The sequence below is a fragment of the Canis lupus genome, chromosome 18, assembly GCF_003254725.2.
Source record: "Canis lupus dingo isolate Sandy chromosome 18, ASM325472v2, whole genome shotgun sequence".
Classification (NCBI taxonomy): domain Eukaryota; kingdom Metazoa; phylum Chordata; class Mammalia; order Carnivora; family Canidae; genus Canis; species Canis lupus.
The window spans coordinates 4828037-4849472 of NC_064260.1; the positions used below are offsets into that span (position 1 = coordinate 4828037).

Below are 21436 nucleotides of genomic sequence, written 5' to 3' on the forward strand. Positions count from 1 at the left end.
ACCTGAAGGAAAATCAAGACTCCTCAGACTGGCAAGTGATTGTGTCAAACAACAGAAGGCCCTAGGGGACACGACGGGCATAAAAATAGCATTGAAACGGATCAAGACATTTAATAGATCCTTTTGTACTCTAAACTCAGCTTAAATAAATAAGCTTGACCTAGTCTTTCCAACAAATATGATTGTGCTTTTTGATTATGCTAGAAGTATCCCTGGAATCCTAAATTCACTCTATAAATGTTGCTATTTCCATCTCACCTTGCCTACCTGGTAAGGGATCATTTACTATAATATCCAGTAGCAATTTTACTTTATTGGAAAGGCTAAAATTGATGCTGAATAAAGTGTGCACAACCTAGACTTTGTTAATAGTCTTCCAGCTTCACTTTGATATTCAGAATACAAAAAACCTGAGAGGAACATTTGGTTTATTTCATACACAGTGAGTAAAAAAAGCCTTCGTGAATCATTTTAAATTCTACACAGCATTTAATATCAGCTGAATAGATTCAGGTCCCAAGAGTGTGTGAGCTGAGCATCAGGCACATTCCACTGATGATAGGATGACACTTTTCACTTCTGAGACTGACTTTTTGACTGTAGCACAGTTTCTGTGTGGACATAGAACAATCTCAGGAAGAAGGAATCTGAAGTTAACTCTAGTTTGAAGTGTATTGCTAGATAAATATTGTCTAAAGTTCACACTAAAATATATGCTGGGTAGTGTATCTATAAGAGACAAAAATTGGCAATAGCACAGAAGTGTAAAGGAATGAGGCTGGGTTAAGGGGAGAAATTTTACCCTGGGACACCCTAATCTTTTAATCTAAACAACAGTGGGGAGGAGTGTAATGGAGATACAGAAACAGACTAACATGGAAGAAACCCCAAAAACTTTTTTGAGGGATCCCTGGGTGGCGCAGCGGTTTGGCGCCTGCCTTTGGCCCAGGGCGCGATTCTGGAGACTCAGGATCGAATCCCACGTCGGGCTCCCAGTGCATGGAGCCTGCTTCTCCCTCTGCCTGTGTCTCTGCCTCTCTCTCTCTCTCTCTCTCTCTCTGTGTGTGACTATCATAAATAAATAAAAATTAAAAAAAAAAAAACTTTTTTGAAGAAAACTCCAACAATTTTAACTAATTTCTATATTCCCCAAAATTCAAATAAAAATAATTTCTACATATTTCCAGAAGTGAACCAACCGCACCCCTATTGTGCAGGAGGTGTTTATAATTTGATCCCAGCCATGCAGGCACCTATTTGAACATCATTAGAAGAAGTCTTCTCACCTTTGTCATACAACCAACTCAGGTATTGAATGTTTTAATTGTGCAAAATATCTCATCGCTGCTTAGACAACAGGTTTTGCCTCAGAGGCATAATCCGTAGATTGACAAAGTCACAGTCTCTTCCACAGGTATTGGAAGGGGAAATTTACAGAAATGTTCCGAGAATGATAGAAACATCTGGAGCAGAGGATATATTGGAGGCATCCATCTTACTGTCAAATGAGGACCAGAGGATTGAAGAGGCCTGGCCTGCACAGTCTGGAAATCAGGAGACATGAGATCGAATATATGACCAAGCATTCAGAAGGGACCAAATCCATATTGCATTTAGTGACCCTTCCCAGCTCGAAAAATGCTGAGGTACTGCTGTGGGTCATGTGGGCACCACTTACTCTTGAAATAATGATACAAGTAACCCTGTAGGTCATTACAGACTTTGGAAAAACAGTTAAAAACAAACACTTTAAAATTTTTTCAAGTTGAACTTAAAACTACATCAATGATAAAACAATAATGCCAATTTTATAAATAAATACGGACATACTATGATAAATTAACTCTATAGACTTATGAATATAGATGTAAAAAAACCTTTAAACCTATCAGCAAGTTAAATTAAAAAATATGTTAAAATAATTATCCACCATGCCAACTATTTTTCAATCATATTAATGCAAGGTTGATAATTTTAGGATATTTTCGCATAATTAGAATTGTACAGATGATCAATAAATAGATCCCCATCCAAATAAAATTCTGTAATAATTTGATATAATGTTTTAAATTCATGGTAAAATGACCTTCAAAATCTGAAATAGATATTTCTCAAAGCACATTTGTTTGAAAGTCATGCCAATAAACTGTTTTTACCTATCTACACCAAAGAGATTTAAAAATTTTTTGTCAAGGAATAAAGAATAGAAAAATAAATAGAACACATACTGATTTTTCAGGATCAACTAAAAGAATTATTAAAAGTAATAATGTGTAATTTTTTCTTAAATTCAATGACTCTTCTTTATACTAGCAATAAGTAGCTGAGAGTTGTCATGGGAAAAATGTATCCATCTTGAATAGCTAATAAATAATAATGATAAACAAAATAAGTGGAATATTAAAGAACAAATATATATATATACGTTTATTCAAGTGTATGAATGGAGGTAATAAATAGAATGCTAGAAATAAATAAATAGGTAGAATTATGGAATACTGTAAATATGGCATAATTTCTAAAGTAATGTATGGTTTAAAGTAATTTATATTAATTCTAAGCCATATTATGTCTTAATGATTCAAAGTTGTCATCATACTATTACTTTACCACATTTAGCTGTTCTCCTAGGATCCAGTTTACTTCCACATCATCCATTAGTATATGTAAGACATCATCGAATATATTTTTAGATCGATTGTTGTCCATCTTGACTGCAAATTTGAATCATATGAGAATGTTCACAAGTCTTTTAGGAGGCAACCAGGCAATTTCATCAGAAAATCTACGCGGGGGCCAGGCAGCACACTTTTCAAAACCTCCAAGGGGTTCCCATGTGCAGTCATAGTTGTGAATGAATATTGGAAAAAATAGTTTTGCACAACCACTTTTATTTTATTTGAATACATTCCTGGGACAGAAATTGGTTGTGCAAAAACATTTCATTGTTGTGCCTTCCTGAAAGAATATGCTAATTTATAATTTCACCGGCGGAGGATAAAAGAACCCACTTTCTAGCATCTGATCACTCTGTTTTATAATTTCTTTTGGCCATTGTCATCTTGCTTATAACACCAATGACAATATACAGATAATGCTAATATATGTGTTTTGAGCTGGATGTTCTTATTTCTTTTGGAAGTTTCCTTTTCATAATTATGACAATATTTAGGCTTCTGTATTCCTCTTTTATTCTTTTACATCCTGCTTTTAAGGCTTCTCTCTCCTTTTCTGTGTGCTTTAACTTTAGTAAGCTACCATTATTATACTTATTTACAAACTATCAACAATTTCCTTAAAAGAGACTATAAGCGGATCCCTGGGTGGTGCAGCGGTTTGGCGCCTGCTTTGGCCCAGGGTGCGATTCTGGAGACCCCGGATCGAATCCCACGTCAGGCTCCCCGTGCATGGAGCCTGCTTCTCCCTCTGCCTGTGTCTCTGCCTCTCTCTCTCTCTGTGTGACTATCATAAATCAATAAAAAAAATTAAAAAAACGAGACTATAAGTTTGTGATTGTATATCATATATGATTGTGCTGTGATGTATTATATTTCTATTGTATTAACCTCATATATTTTTATCTTTATGATTTAATTTTTACAGTTTTCTCTTTTATTTATTTTTTAAATATTTCATTTATTTATTCATGTGAGACACAGAGAGAGGCAGAGACATGGGCAGAGGGAGAAGCAGGCTCCCCATGGGGAGCCCGACCTGGGACTCGATCCCAGGACCTGGGATTCGATCCCAGGACCTGGGATTCACAACCTGAGCCAAAGACAGACTCTTAACCACTGAGTCACCCAGGAGCCCCTACAGTTTTCTCTTTAATACATCAGGAATTTGGTCACTTGTGTTTCAAATGCAAGCTACACACCTGTAATTTATTTTTTCCAAAGCAAACCTTATTTAATAAATAATTACATAATACATCTTTTTCTCGATTGACTTCAAATGCCATTTCTATCATATATCCAATTCTTATTTTTACTTATATTATGTCCGCAATATTTATTTTATTCCACTGAGCAGATGATTATTTCTTTAACTGACATTGTATAACTTTAATAATTTTAGTTTACTCTCTATTTATTATTTGTTAATTAAAAGCTCTCCTCTTCATACTTTTTTTGCCAAAGGGGACCTTGCTAGTTTCATATATCTCTTTCGACAGATGTATTTTATTTATTTATTTTTTTAAGATTTTATTTATTTATTCATGAGAGACACAGAAAGAGAGGCAGAGACATAGGCAGAGAGAGAATCAGGCTCCATGCAGGGAGCCCTACGTGGGACTCCATCCCAGGACTCCAGGATCACCCCCTGGGCCGAAGGCAGTTGCCTAACTGCTGAGCCACCCAAGGATCCCCACAGATGTACTTTAGAATAATTCTGACTTATTGAAAAAATTAAACTCTCTTGAAATTTTATTGAACTATATGAAATATATGTATATCATCTTTACAAAAGTTACTATTTTCATTCAGAAATGTGGCTTACTTCTGCACGTGTTCAAAGCTTTAAAGACAAATCAACTCTCTTAATAAAGTGTTTTGGTTTCCTTCAGGTGTCACGTGACATAGATGGATATAAATATATCATTTTTTGTTTTTGTTTCTATTTTCAGGTGGAACACTGGATTTGCAGGTGATATGTCCTAATGAGGGCTGAGGCAATCTCCCCCAGATTTAGCCTTTGTCTACAAGGTGACCTTTGTGTCTCTCCTGAAGACATCTTGGCTCAGCTAGTGAGGCCCCTATAATTGATGAATATGGCAGAGTGAGCCCTAAGGCTTAGGTCATAAAGGATAACACAGCTTAGGTTCTATTCTTCAGGGTCCTGAGTCAACCTGTGATCTGTCCAGCTGCTCTGAGGCCACCATGGTAAGGCCACATAGAACAGATCTGAGCCTAAGAGAGATAGGAAGTGACAATAAGTTTCTTTCTTGATATTGTTATCTTCTATCTTTTGTTGTTTTACTTTTCAATCTACCTTATTAGCTAGAATATTTGGAACAGTATTAAATTATATGAGTGATAGTGGCTTTCCTTCTTCCTCTGTTCTGCCTAAATGGTAAGGCCAAAAATTATTTTAGTGGAAAGCATACTTCTTGGCATTACCATTTAAGAGGTACAAAGAAAAGAAGGCCACTATACCGTACTTAGGACACGTGAGCAGTTAATTACACATTTCACATCAAAACTGCTGAGTATCATATCTGTTTTGTACCCGAAGAGAGAGGCCATTCGGTTTACCTTGAACTATGCCTGGTTTTCCAAGTTCTTTCTAAGGTACTATCAGGAAGGTTTCCTGATTGTTAAAATCTCTTGGCCTGATGTCAGAGCCCAGTACTAGTCTAATGAGAAGTGTGTTTAACAGAACCAATAACAAAAATAAAAAGTTTTGGTTATGTGAATAATTTTACCACTACATTGCTTATTTTGTTATTTTTCTAGAAATTATATTTAAATAAAACATCCTAAATTATCTTTAATTTGTTTATTTAAAGAACAGAATTATTCTGTTCAGAATTATTCTTATTCTTTAGTTTAACTCTTCAAAATGAAGACAGAAAAAAAAATGAAGACAGAATGATAAAAAATAAAACAGCTTTTGGGACGCTAACCTTGACTACTTAAGCCCATAAAGTGGAAGCAAATGCCATTGGGTCATTAAACATAGCCATTGGCAACTAAATTAACTTCTCCTTGATGAGAAGTTTGACTTGCGATTTCCTCAAAAGGAAAAAACTAATTAGTGCAATCTTAACAGAATATGTTCTGATTTAAATGAATTTGATAATGTCAATATCCATCTAATTATATCTCATTATTCATTTATGACTCGTTGTGTATCAAAAATTGATTTATGATGATTTGCAAACAGAAATGCAGATAAACAAAATAAACACCAATAAATGAAAATTGGAATAGGAAGACTGAAAGCTAAAATCATCATATAAAACAAAAATAATGAATCTATAGAGCAGTCACAAAGGAGTATATAATTTGGGTTCTGAAAATTTATAAATGTGATATTTTACTTTGAGCAAAATTGTACTAAAGAATAATCTCAAATAACATCGATATTGTTTTAGCCAAAATATGGATATTACTTTTACTCTGAGATTTGAGATTAAGCCAAAATTCAAAGAGGATTGGACCAGATGATGGTTTGTACTGGGAACTTGAGAAACATTGCCTAGGGTGAGTAGATTCCTTTTTTCCTTTAGTCTAACCATTGAAAAATAATGAAGCTAATTCATGCTAATAGAGAGGTTTTCAGAAAGTTAAAAAAAAATAATATGTGTCCAGAAAAGGACATTATCAATTATGCACTGATCAAGGATAAAATGGTTTAAATTGTGTGTTATTCCTGCCAGTTACATGGTCCCTCGAGTCACAGCATTCTCTCAATTGGATTGACAGTTTCACTGAAATTTAGGTAATGTAAATCATATAAAAAGGTTGAATTAATAACTGCTGAGCATGTGGTTCTTATCCCTGCACTAAAAGTGCTGATTTAATTTAAATCCATTCCTCATACACATATTATCTTTAAAATTTAAGTAATTTAATTTTTTTTTATTTTTTTTAGCTTCATTAAGGTAAAACTGAAAGATAAAATCATATATATTTGAGATGTATATGTGAGGACTTGCTATACAAATACATTGTGAGATAATCACCACAATCAAGTTAACAACCCATTACCTCAGTTACTTTTTTTTTTTTTCCTCCTGGTGTGAATGTTTAAAATTTACTTTTGGCAAATTTCAAGTTTGCAATTCAGTATTTGATGAACTGTTGACCCTTTGAACAGCATGGGGATGTGGGGTGCCAAACCCCGGTGCAGTTGAAAACCTATGTTTACCTTTTGAATCCCCCAAAACTTAACCACTAACTGCCTACTGTTAACTGGAAGCCTTATCACTAACACAGTTAACACATATTCTCTGTTATATGCATTATATACTATATTCTTACGATAAAGTAAACTAGAGAAAAGAAAATTATTGATCATTAAGGAAATCATAAGGAAGAGAAAATACATTTACAGTACTGTATATATATAAAAAGAAAAAGAAATCTGTAAGACCTGCAGTGTTCAAACCCATGTTCAAGGTCACTATGCTGTCTCTAATCTTATACCTGAGAGTTTGAATCCTTTGACCAATGTTCCCCATTTCCCTCACCACGAAGCTGCAAGCAACCACCATTCTACTCTTGTTTTTTGTTGTTGTTGTTGTTGTTTTGTTCATTTTTTTTTTTAATTCCACATATAACTGATGGCATACAGTACGTGTTTCTCTCTCAGGCTTACTTCACTCAGTATAATGCCCCCTAGGTTCACCCATGTTGTTGCAAATGGCAGGATTTTCTTCATTTTTATGGTTGAAAGATGTGCCAATATATATATACAATTATATTACATCATATTACATATACAAAGACATACATATATACATACATATATATGAGATTTCCATACCTTGGCTATTGTGAATAATATTGCAATGAACATAAAAATGTAGATATCTCCTAGACATGGTGATTTAATTTTCTTTTTTTTTTTTGTTTTGTTTTGTTTAAAGATTTTATTTATTTATTCATGAAAGACACACAGAGAGAGGCAGAGACACAGACAGAGGGAGAAGCAGGCTCCATGCAGAAGCCCCACGTGGGACTAGATCCCAGAACTCTGGGATCATGCCCTGAGCCAAAGGCAGACGCTCAACCACTGAGCCACCCAGGCATCCTATGATTTAATTTTCTTTGGGTATATACCGAGAACTGGGATCACTGGATCACATGATACTTCCATTTTTAGTTTCTTGAAGAATCTCCATACTGTTTTTCACAGCGGCTGCACTAATTTACGATCCTACCAATAGTGCATAGGAGTCTCTTTTCTTCACATCCTCACTAACACTTGTTATCTTTTGTTTTCTTTACAAGAGCCATCCTGCCAGCCACAAGGTGATATCTTACTGTAGTTTTATTTCCATTTTCCTGATGAAGAGTAAGTACTTTTTCATATACCTATTGGCCATTTACACATCTTCTTTGGGGGAAAAAAATCTATTTAGGTCCTTGCTTATTTTTTAATTGGATATTTGTTTTTGGTTTTTGTTTTTTTGGTTTTTTTTTGGCTTATGAACCACTTTTATATTTTGGATATTAAACCTTTATCAGGTATGTGTTTTGCAAATATTCTCTCCCATTGCATATGCCTTTTCTTTTTGAAGATGGTTTCTTTTGTTGTGCTGAAGTGTGTTCTTTTTTCTTTTGTCCTCTTTGCTTCTGGTGTCACAGCAAAAATATCGTTGCCAAGTACTGTATCTAGGAGTTTTCCACCTGTTTTCTTCTAGGAGTTCTATGGTTCCAGGTCACTTAGGTCTTTACTCCTTTATGAATGTATTTTGGAGAATGGTACAAGTTATCAGTTCAGCTTCATTTTTCATGTGGAACACAGTTTTCATAACACCATTTTTTGAAGATATTATTCTTTCCCCCTTGTGTGGGTGCCCTTTAGCTGGTGCCCTCCTCAAAAATTCATTGAATGTATGGATAGGTTTATTTCTGGATTCTCCATTCTACTATATTTTTTATATGTCTGTTTTCACAGCTGTACCATGTTATTTGATTAGTTTGTTACATAGTTCAGAATCAAAAACTGAGATGCTCCCAGATTTGTTCTTCTTGCTCAAGATTACTTGGGCTACTGAGGTCCTTTGTGGACCAAAATGAATTTAAAATTGTTTTTTCTACTTCTGTAAAAATGCCAATGGGATTTTGATAGAGATTGCACAGAATCTGCAGATTATTTTGAGTAATATGACTATTTAAGCAATATCAATTCTTCTGATCAATGAAGATGGGATATATTTCCACTTATTTGTGTTTTTCAATTTATCACATCAATGTCTTAGAGTTTTCAGCATACAGATCTTTCACTTTCTTGGGCAAATTCATTCCTGGTTATGTTTTGTATGGTATTATAAGTGGGATTGTTTTCATAACTTCTTTTTTTGGGTAGTTCATTGTTAATGTATACAAATGAAACTAATTTTTGTATATTGATTTTGTATCCTACAATTTTACTGAACTCATTTATTCTAATAGTTTTTTGGTAGAGCCTTTAGGATTCTCTGTGTAAGACCATGTCATCTGCAAACACATTTTTCATGTCTTCTCTTCCTATTTGGATGCCTTTGATTCATTATTCTTGGCTAACTTCTCTGTCTATGACTTTTACTCTGATATTAAGTGCAAGTGGTCGAGTGGGCATCCTTGTATTGACAGCTAATGTCAGCCTGTAATATAGCATGTCGCATGTATTGATTTTTATATATTGCACTATACTTGATCACAGTGATAAATCCCACTTGATCATGATTTATAATTTTCCTACTCTGCTGTGGAATTTGGAATGCTAGTATTTTGTTGAAGATACTTACATCTCTGTTCATCAGGTATGTTGGCTTGTAATTTTATTTTCCTATAGTCTCCACAATCTTGTTGACACCACTCTCTAGATTTCCTATCCCAGCTTTTATGGAGAGTGTAACTAGAGACACAGGAGCAGTAATTGAGTCCTCAATTAGAAATTTCACTTAGCCAAATGATGCAAAGTAACTTAAAGAGTTAGTTGGAAAAAAAAAAAGTTAGTTGATAAAATTTTTTGCTATTTTCTTTCTCATCAAATATTTGTATAGCAACAACCCCTGGATCAACTGTCTAATTACTTATGTTACTATATTAATAATTAATTCTATTCATAAGTTAAATATATCTATTTTTCTAATTTATTTATTTTTAAATGTTTATATTGAATATCATCTTTTGAGAAATATCACATTTAAATTTCAAGTTTTTGTTCTGACAAATCTCTTCTGAAAATAATTCCAAGGATTAAAAATAATTCACTATTATATATTTTATATATAATTGGTAATCATTACCATCTTGTGTGTGAAAATTCCCAAATAATTAGGATACCTCCTATAACTGCCCTTATTAAGTGTCTAAATTAACTAATTAAATATCTTATTAATTAATCCCTGCTTATTCAGAAACTGGGGATATCATTTAAATTTAGAATTCAAGTTTATCTCTATAATTTATCTGGAGGGATTTTGCAAGCAAATAATTTTTCATTAGACTTATTTTTCACAACAACAAAATATTGAATATTATGATTAAATGCATTTTTCCACATAACTTATCCATATATATGTCTTTCTTCCTTCCATTTTTGTAATGTTCCAATCTAAAAATAATTAAAAACATCTGAGCCACAGAAATGACACTAGGGGCAAGGTTATGAGTACTGGGCAGATATTAACTAATACCCCAAATTGTGAGGTGTCAGTTTGCTGGGAGAGAATGCTATAACATCAGACAACAGAACCAAAGTTTAGATGATGGTTGGTAGAGAAAAGGATGCCAAGAAACAGCTAAATTAGCTTTGGGTGTGCCTACATAGCAAAGGGACAGAAAAAGCAGGATATTCCTGAGCCTTCCAGAACTCAAACTTAAGTCCAGACAACTCCGCTTGCATTAGCACTCTCCAGGGTGATTATCATCCACTTTGTGAGAGAAACAGCCCACAATTCCCACTATGCTTATTATTCAAGCATCAGATGGAATTTTATTTGCTGATGAGGTTCAACTTGGCTCCCAAATGAAACTTTTCTTGCTAATAGAGTTGGTGTTGCTATCCTTCTATAGTATGTGGCCTAGCATCTCAGTCTTCCCTGCTGTTTGTTTTATGGAAGCTGAATGGTACTACGTGTGTTGGAATTGAAAATGCCCTTTTATTCTCTCACAGATGGGGTAAAAAGCTTTTAATACCACTAGTTTGTACTGGTATTAAAAGTTACATTACTACTCAGGCATTAAAAACAATCTCAGATATGATTTTTAAGACTGTTCTTTATTTCTTGATAATTGAACTAACCTAGGAGTCTCATTCAAGTTCTTGATAATTGAAAATTGGATCGTGAGAATTTACAGAGAGAGTATTCCTTGGGAATTGTGAACTCCCACACAACACAAAAACATGTCCAAACACTGTGTGGAGAGAATTAACTCATTTTTGCCAGGTTTCCATCTGTACCAGGCCTGTCACTAAAGTCAACCCTAGGCCTTGTTCTCTTTGCTCAGGAAAATATAATACTGCTAAACCAGAAGATACACTGTGTCCACAGCCAAACTGTCTTCAAGAAGTTTTCAATCATCCTCCTTCTGAAATTGCTATCTCCCCTGTGTCCTCTGTTCCCTTTTTGTCTTTTCCCCTTGGTACTTCCCCATAGCTCCTTTTTGTTTCCTCTCTGTTTCCCTTTAAACTTCAGCCAACTTTGTCAGTTAGATTTGAGATCAAGGTTTTTTGTTTTGTTTTTCTGTTTTTTTGTTTTGTTTTGTTTTGTTTTTTTAAGAGAGAGAGAGAGAGAGCATGAGACTGGGGTGGAGGGAGGGTAGAAAGACAAGGAGAGAGAGAATCCTAAGCAGACTGCATGCTCATCACCACCGAATCTCACCACCCTAAGATCATGACTTCAGCCAAAATCAAGAGTCCAAAGTTTAATCCCCTGAACCTCCCAGGCACCCATTGAGATCAATTTATACTGGAGTCTCTCCCCTACTGCAGTGCTCAAAAAACAAAACAAAACAAAACAAAAATGTTTTGCCACCTTTACTGAGCATCTGATGCTGTTTCTCTGTGATTTTTTTTTCATTAAAATTCTTTCAAATCGCTAATTAGTCAATTCAGGATTCTCCATTCTTTATTCTTGCCCACCTCCTTTTTCTGGTTGCTTCTTATTTCAAGAGAGAACTGCTTAACATCCAGGATGGAGATGCTCGTCTGGTCTTTACTTTTCTTTTTTAGTTGTCCTCTATTGGGTTATGAACAAGGTATAGGAATAAATGTCTCTGCTGCCTGCAGTAGCCTGGTGCCTGTGGCTCCATCCTACCTCCTCCTCCCCCTTCCATCCATGTAAGCCTGCACTTTCCCATTCTCAGGAAACGGATAATATAAACTACTCTTTTCATGCCACACTGGGATTTACTGGACCCTAGGAAGATGCCTTCAGAGCCACAAGCATTCTCATCTCCCCTCACTCATTGCCTTTTACTGCCCACACACAATGTCAACTTCTACTCCAGGATCAATCATTGTGCAAACCTTATGAAGGTGAAGAGTTTTTTTTTCTGTCTGCAGTTCCTCTTGTGACAGGAATTGACACCAATTCCCTTCCTGGCTACCAGTGTCCCACCCTGGTCACATCATCTCTGATTGTCTTCTTTCAACTTTATATTGAACCATATTTACATTTGGTTAGCAAATAGATCTTGCTTTTCCAAATATGCTTGATTTTTTAAATTTTTTTAATTGTTAAGATCTTACTATTGAAGTTATGGTTTTGGAATTGATACAAATCTATATATATATATATTTTTTTTTTTCTCTCGGGATCTTAGTTGAAAGTCACGGTTTCAAGAGCATTGTCTTCATCAAAAACTGAAACTACCTACTGTCTCAAAAAATGAATGATGATTATTTTTATTTTTTCTCTTTGGAATCCTTATTCTACAGGAAGAACACTGAAAAATTTCTGTCTGTTAACTGAATGGTGAAATTGAAAAAAAAAAAAGTCACAAGACTTGAGCAGTAGAATTAACATATCTATTAGGCAACATGGCCTCATTCTTCATTTCCTTGTTGAGGAACCTAATCCAGAGGGTTAGGTGACAATTCACCTAAGTTGCATCTTGAAGTGTCTCATGAGGGGATGGTATTCTCCTTTCTTACCTAGAGCAATTATTTATGTGTCTGAAGGAAATTGTGCCATTCAAGGTATCCTTATTTTTTTTTTTCAAGGTATCCTTATTATTCAAGATTTTTATTTCCAAAATCAGACTTGAATGTTAATTTCAAATTTATCTTTTTAAATTTTTTTTCCAGAGATTTGCCTACATCTTCATATTTTGAAAGACCCCTGGTTCCTGTCTTCAAATTCCATAATTACAAAATGAGCTTGTTAAATAACATTCTCTTCCTAGTGAGCTACTTCCAGAGACTAGAGCATGATAAATAAATAACAGTAAATTTGCAGTAGAAGAAGCTGGAAGATATCACTTATCAAGAGGCCAAGGTTAGCATCACTAGTGAAAAGACACATTGCTGTTGTGTCTGGTATGATGTAATGAGAAGAGCACTTAACTCTGTGGTGTTCTTCCCCCAAATCCATAGCCTCAGTCTAATGATGGTGAATGTCAGACAAATCAAAATGGAGAACATTCAACAAACTATCCGATCAGTATTCTTCAAAAGTATCAGAATAATAAAAGCAAAAGAAAAACAAGAAACTAACAGACCAGAGAGGACTAAGGAAAAATGATGAATATGCCATGTTTTATGCTGAGTACATTCTCCTACATAAAAGAGACACTATTGAAAAGGACATTAGTGGAACCACTGAAATGCAAATAAAAGCTCTAGTATTGCAATAATATTGTACCAATCTTAATTTCTTAGTTTTAATCAACATACATTGGTTGTATAAGATGTTAACATCAGGAAAAACCACTGAAGCGTTTACAGGAACTATACTATTTTTGCAACTCTTACATAAATCCAAAGTTATTTCAAAATAAAAACTTTTTTTTAAATGTCCACTTAAACTTGACATTTCTAGAGCTGAATTTCCATCCTTACACTTGACATATGTCACAGATACAGAACACAGCCCTGAACAAAATTCTGATTTCCTCCAGAATTAGAAACTATACAGATGAACCAGTTTCTAACACTCATTCATCTCACAGTTTTTCAAACTGCTTTTTCTTGGTTTTAATTCTATGGCTTTTCTGTCTTTGTAGTCGGGTCTGTTTATTTGTTTTAACCATTAAATGCTAGTTATCTATAGTAGTCTGTCTTAAAGCATCTGTTTTTCTCAGTCTATATACAATGCATGGGTGACTTGTGTTCACCCAGGAGATGCAGCCACACATCTCTATGATAAATCTCAGTTTTCTATATACAACCCAGGGGTATCTGTTGAGTACATCTGATTGACTACTGTGTTTTTACATGAAAACGCTTTAGGTACCTTTAATTTAAAACATCCAAGAAACTTAGAATCTTTACTTGGAACTGCTACTGAGCCTGTGATTCATGTTGCACTCACTGGCAGCTCAACAGAAAAATTACAAGAGGATTGCACTGGGCTTTCTCCACATAATCTCAGTATGACTCAACAAATTTTAATGATTCTGACCTTGCCACTTAACATGATTTACCCGGCCTTTCATTCCCACCATTTCTTCTCTAATAGTATTTAGGGATTCCAGACTGCTACCAAGCTTCCTTCAACAATACAGCCCACTTATCTCTTTAAAATATGCATCTGATAAACCATGCCATGATTCTGATAAGCCCCTCTGCTGCTTAGAATGTTTTGATGGCTCTCCATATTTTCTGGCTCTGTACACTGACCTCTTGCGATGGGCTCTGATGTTAGAATAGTATGATAAGTTATTATTCTTCTGATACTAGAAAAGAGAACAACATTTATTGGATTCAGTAATTTTCTAAACATTAGGAGTAGGTACAGGTAAGATAGATCTTATCAGAGGGCTTCTATTAAAGAAGATGTAAGATAAAGACATCTTTATCTGTGTCATTGTGAAAATGAAGAAACGATGAGAGTTTGAGTAAAAAAATGTTTGAAACTATTGGCTGAGAAAATGAATATTAAATGCAGAAAAATTATAAGTAAATATTTAAGTATACCTAATTCAGGTCTGATTTCAAGAATTTGCAGTAACCAAAGCCTGAATGGCTATTCCAGTTTCTCCATCGCTACCTAACTAATGGAAATTCTTAGGTTCTAAGGTATATGTTACAAAATTATGAAAAGTGGCAAGCATATCAGATCATGCAGTCTCAATTGGTGGAGGAAGGGAATGAGAAAATCATGAATACAACAGAGTGGGTGTCTTGGTGAATTCCTGGAGCACACTGACATAGGATTACAGTGTGAAAGTCAAAGGTAGAAGAACTAATTAGAATTGGAGGGTTGGAGTGCCTAGGAATTTAAGATCAAAGAGGTGAAACAGTCTTGGAATAGCAAGATGCAGAGAGTGGTTAAGGGAATGAGTTTCTCAAGTGCAGTGTAAGGAATTATGAAAATTGGGGACGTTGGATATTTAAGCCAAGAAATTTATTTAAGAATAGAAGTGGAAACAACAACAACAAACTGTGGATATCACCAAGAGAAAACCAATTTAGGAACAAGGGGAATCAGTGGTTAATCCAAGGTGATATCCCTGTGTGAGCTTGTCTAATGCATTACCGCTGGGTCAAGGACTACCTACAGATGTCACAGACACCCACCCGGTGGATGTGGAGGATATGAGAAGGCAGATTTATTTCAAGTAAGGTAAGGTAGTTAAGATCATATTTCAGTTGGGGTGAGGAGACATGTCCACTGTGAGCTAGAGGAACAATGGGAGAAGTTTGTTTACAGTGGAACGGCTGTTCCAGAGAGCATGGTACAAATTGAGAGTTCTGTCTACAGGTGGGAAGTGAGAAAGAGGATTCACATTCAGATCCATATGAAGATAACATAAGTTGTCTCTGGAGAGCATGTAATTCTTGGAATACTGCCGAAAGATTACAGACAAAAAGTCATGAACTTAAATTCTGCTAATATATATTTTTAATATTTTGTCTAGGCTCTATGAATTATATCCTTCTTCCTTTCCAAATGCTCATCCTTAAAGTCATGCAAATGCTTTTCTTGGCCTGTAGTAATGGCCTACACAGCTCAAGTATCTCAAGGGGTCCCTGAGCAGGAACGAGGTACAGTTTAGAGCCCAGGAAAGAGATGGTATTTGTGTGTGTTGAGGTAGGGGGAGTGAAGGTGTGTCTAAATCCAGAGATCTGTTTCTCTGGCACCTTCTCTCTCACTCTGTCCCCAAATCTTCCTTTCTAAAAGCATTATCTTTATGTTCCAAGAACAATGCCTGACTATTTGCAATTGCTGTGCATGATTTGGTTAAATGTCCACATACTGATTTTTCCAATCCAGCTGCCTCCAAATTCCTTTGAAATTTTGCTCTTTGATTTATCCTCACCAGCAGGCTTTAAGAGAGTTAATTCTTTCTTCTGTGCTTTTTTTTTTTAATACTATGTACAAGAATTTGCATCCTTTATGACACTTTCTTGAGCTTGTGTATTTACAAGACTCTGCAATGTAAGCTGTCAGGACAGTGTTAGAGAAGGTGTGGATTTCATGAGAGAGACATGTCTTAGGAACAACACACCAGTGTGAGTATACATGCATTTTTAATCAGTATTTTTGCCATTTTTTTTTTCAAAAGAAGTATAGAAGAGTGCACAAAATTATTACCTATTTGAAAAAGAAACATCTCCTGAAAACCTATAAAAAGAATTTTATTTTTTCTCTTTTTCACATGTTGTAGATCATTACCCATTTAATGATAATTGTTCCTCCATTATAACATGAAGCCATCTGTTCAATTTCTATAGAGATCACTAAAAATATCACAATGATAATAAAAGTCAAACACATTTTGGTAATTCAGAGCTACTGCAAATTTCAATTTATATGTGTGTATTTGTGTGTTTAATGTGTGCGTTATTGTTGTATAAGACTATTAAGGGTAAATACATTCTCTTCTTACTGTGCCACGTGACTTTGGCTTCCTTGTTACGAAAAACGAACCCACTTATAAAGGAAAAAAACCCAGAACAAGCATTTGACCAGTTGCTCAAAGATCTAAAACTGCTATTAAAATGGTGTGAACATAAGCATTTGGTGGTAAAAATCATTACAGCCTGAATTGTGAAAAGAATCTTGAAATAGATCAAAATGGAACAGATACATGAGTGGGACATGCATTGATTTCTGCAAGTGACAAAGCAATTCACCACATATGTGAAATAGTTTTTATGCTGTTATGCAATAATTAGGAATGAATTCCAAAAAACAACCCATGCATTCCAAATTTGCAAGAGACGTCAGGATTATACTGTTAGTGGAGGTCCTCAAGAAGACATGACCACCAGCTGATATATGAGCTGAATAGGAGGCTTCTAAGCCCCTCCCCTGTCCTTGGAATGTGCAACCCTCTTCCCTTCCTTATTCCCACAGGCTGCCCCAAGGTCACAGCCTTGAAATAAAAAGATGGTATTGAGGCCATCTGGATTAAGTATGTGACTAAACCCAGGCAAGGTCATCATAGAAACTTTTTTTTAGGATTTGGCAGACCGGGGTGGAGATCTCCTTGTCTTGTGGCTGCCCAAGATAAGCCACATATGTAAATTCCCTTGCTTTCTACATCCACCACCTGCTTATCTGGAATAGCCTGCCTCCTTCTTCAGCATCTCCCTGATCTCCATTGGGAACCAGTTTCAGATCCCACCTAAAAAACTCTCAAGAAGGTTGTAAACCAACAAATGTAAATATTGTGATAAAAGTATACTGGCTCAGGGTGAACGCTAAATATTGCTCTAAGTGAGGTCACTACAAAGAAAGGAACACACTGTGTATATTCAGGACTATAATAAGGAAGTTTTTAGGGAATCACTTATAAAACTTCTTTAAAAATTATTCTAATCTAAAAAGACCTTCTGTAATCTAATTTTAAATAGATTTCACTTACTTGTGGAGTTAGAAATAATTTGTCAAAGCAAATAATATGAAATGTTAAGTTCTATACATAAAAAAAATGAAATGCACTTTTGCTAGCTGCTTTTTGTATATAAACAGGTAACTCCTCCACTTCTGAGCCCAAAGAAATAAGTAAAGAGAAGAAGAAGAAAAAGAACAGATTAGGCAGCTATGGTTTTGTGATCCAATGGAGCTGAATAGTTCCTCTGTTGGAAACTTCCTTCCTGTTTGGATCTCTGGAGCTAAAAGTAAGAATTCACCCCATCTCCTATATTTATGATTAGACATACCAAATTTATGCAGTGGAAACATGGTCAGCATATTAGAATTTTACATGAAATGTCAATTTCACTGAATGAGAAAATGTAATTTTCTAAATGTTAATTATATTTACTTAAAAACCTACTTATTAATTCTAAGTAATAGTGGTTAGTTAAATGGTGGATAATTCAATTTTTAAAATTAGTAATCAAACCTCTTACAAATTAAATTTAAATATTGAAATCTAATTTCCATGGAGATAGATTATGGTGGGACTATATTATAAAACCTACACTTTGGCAAAAATAACATTGAGTAAATTCCTTTATTCAACAAATGTGGTAAAATAATGATTTTTAAAACATCCAATGAGGTCTGTTAAGCATCATGGTTCTTGATGCTAGATGATCATAAACTTGGAAGACATAAAATATTTTGAATAAAGATTGTATCTAAGAGTTGCCTCACAGGGAGAATTCACATTATAACATCTTAAGTGACATTGCTTGGTACTCCAGTCTCATGAAGCATACTCAAGGGCTCTCTCTAAGTTGACAGACCAGAGTGAAGTGCCTCCCCCAGATCTGTGTTTCTGAAAGATATACACTAAGATATACATTTTTGATACAAAAATTGTTTAAAAACAAAACTATAGAAAGTAGTGTAGAGAGAAAATATATGTAAAGGAAACATCAGTCACCCATATTTCTTGGCTCTTGGCAAAGATATTTACTTGCCATTCTCCATCCAGCAGGACAATGCAAGGTGCATCACAGAAGACTGTTGGCATCCCACTTCAGCAACATGGTTCTTGGCCCCAGGTGAGGTAGGGAAATCCTAGGATCCAAGAAAGAGAGTGTGTCTCCATTACTGTTCTGAGGTGGGCACTACATGCCGTGATAATATGCATATCCTGATCTACTTTGGAGTTCTCTCTTCAGAGCTACAGAAAGGAAGGCATCCCTGTGTAGGTGGCTAGGCCAAATCAAGGTGGCATATCAGATAAAGGCATTGCCTATATGCAAAAGAAACTGGCTGGGAGGAAAGTTGGTTGGCCAAACCACTGAAGCATACAGTTTCTTGAGCAGTAGGAACTGGAATCACTGGGAACCCCCAGAGACTCTAAAAGGGTAGAGGAGGAGATGCAGGCTAATTGGGATTACAGTATTTAGACTGGAGACACTTGGTGAAGATACCAGAGAGAACTGGAACAATAGCTCTTCACTAGTTTGAAGCTATTTACTGATATATATTTTTTTCTGTTATTGGATAGGGCCCACCCAACATTATGGAGGGTAATCCTTTTCTAAAAGTCAAATAAATGATTACAAATGTTAATCACATGTACAGAATATCTTCATAGCATAACCTAAATTAGCAATTTTTTTAAGATTTTTTTTTTTGAAAGAGAGAGCATGTGCAAGGTGGGGCAGAGAGAGAATTTTAAGCAGGCTTACACCTGGCACTGAGTCTGAGCCCTACACAGGGCTCAACCTCACAACTCAGATCATGACCTGAGATCATGACCTGAGCCAAAATTGAGTATACCTATAGGTATAGTTGGAGTATAGTATAGTCCAACTCAATTTTGGCTCTAGTTGTACTATAGCCTAGAAAGTAAAAAAAAAAAAAAAAAAAAAAAAAAAAAAAATCACAGAGGGGTTCCTAAAATTTCTGCAAGTTTGATAATTCACTGGAATGACTCACAGAACTTGCCAACAGTATTAGATGTCTTCGTTATGCTCTGTAACTTAGACTAACTATCCTGTAGGAGATACAGTTTATGAAAGATCCATGTTATTAATAAGTATTTGTTTGGAAATAAAAACACTAGTTCTCAAAGTAATTTTGATTTGTACTTCCAATTCAATAGAATTGTTATGTGTCTCCTGGCATATTTCTCTCTTTGAAAGTATGATCTCTAGACTAGTGGCAAATAAGTAACAGAAAGCAACCAAAATAAAACAAAGCAGAAAAAAAAAATGATAGTGGGTCACTAGGGGTAGGAGTGAGTGGTGCCAGTCTCATTTCCATCCTTTGATTCTTGGACCCGTGAATCCCGGAGATAAAAACACCATCTATTTGACACTGATTCAGACCATAAACAGCTTCTCAAGAGCCTTGACACAGCCTCATAAAGTATTGCTATCTAGCTGGCATTGCAAATAAATCTTCAAAAGGCTAGTCCACCCCTCTATCAAGGCAACTGGTCCACGATGATGAAAGCACGGTAAGACAATGAGTTCCATAAGCATGAGATCTTTTCTACCCTTCATTTGCTGTGAAGTGAGTTATTTGATTAGAAATAATGTTGCATAAAAAATCATGACCATGGGTAAGTCCGCAGATGGTAGTTTTGGCAAAAACACTTCATCTATACCCATAGAAAGTATATATTTCAGCCAGAAAAAAAAAAAAAAAAGTGCTAGCCCTTTCACGATGGAAGTTGAGCATGCTCAAATTTATGACTTGGTGAATCATACAACATCCAGTCCACGACGGGCAGGTTGGGTTGGTGGCCTAGGGTTAAACATTTAATCTTGATTAAGGCCCAATTATGGACCAAGAGCTTTTGCTCAAAAGGAATTAGTTTTCTGAGAGGAAGGCAGGCATTTGTTTCAAACTCCTCCAGTCCTGCACTATGATTCACACCCAAAACCTCCACACAGAATCCCTAACTTCCATTGCCATTTCAGGTACCATTGGATCATCTGGATCATACTACTCAGTTGGAAGAGCTGCAGCTGCAGAGCCTTCCCTTGCTCTGGACACTACTTAAAACTAGCAAGTTTTGGGTCATTCACTAAATAAGAGTAGCACAAAGCCCTGGAAATTGTTTGTTTGTTTGTTTGTTTATTTATTTATTTATTTTAGTTGTGGGAAAGGCCAAGTGCAACAAGTTATCCTCCACCTCAGAAGGGATACCTTACCATGTCCTTCACTGCTGGACCCCCTAGAAATTTCACTGAGATGGATGCCCCCTCAATTTTTTTTCATCAGATTTATCTTCCATCATCTGATCTTCAAATGTCTTACTAAGAAGTTTAGAATAATTGCTACTTCTTGCTCAGTAGGTCCAACCAACTTGTCATCAATATAAGGGACCAGTGTATGTCATATGGAAGGAAAGAATTATCAGATCCCTGGAGCAAATGATGACATATGTTTAATTTAGAATTTGAAGCCCTGATCTTATCCCTGTCTTTCCCCAATTGATCTAGCACAGTTACAAGCAACAAGTCAATTTCATTATACTCATGATTTTGACAAAAATATTCTAAGGTGTGATATATATATATATATATATATATATATATATATATTTACCTAGAAGCTTACCTCTGAATATATATTGATTAGGACTAGCTAATGGTGATATTTTGTTTATCTCTGTTGCTATATCATGCCATAGACTTTTAGTGGTGTCTTTATTACTGGAAACAGGATATGAAGAGATATATTATAAAGAAT

The 21436-nt window shown here is 35.3% G+C and overlaps 1 long non-coding RNA gene across 2 annotated transcripts; it reads left to right on the forward strand.

Moving 5' to 3' along the window:
* The first annotated feature begins 4787 nt into the window (after positions 1–4787).
* Positions 4788–20794, forward strand: LOC112661431 (uncharacterized). 2 transcript variants are annotated; one of them, XR_003137689.1, is made up of 7 exons: positions 4788–4883; positions 6098–6206; positions 7959–8022; positions 12970–13159; positions 17804–17952; positions 18717–18786; positions 20662–20794. It is a non-coding gene; the product is annotated as an uncharacterized LOC112661431 (long non-coding RNA). The 2 variants fall into 2 exon arrangements; XR_003137688.3 differs by lacking the exons at positions 17804–17952; positions 18717–18786; positions 20662–20794 and having other exon boundaries at positions 12970–13747.
* The last annotated feature ends 642 nt before the right edge of the window (positions 20795–21436 follow it).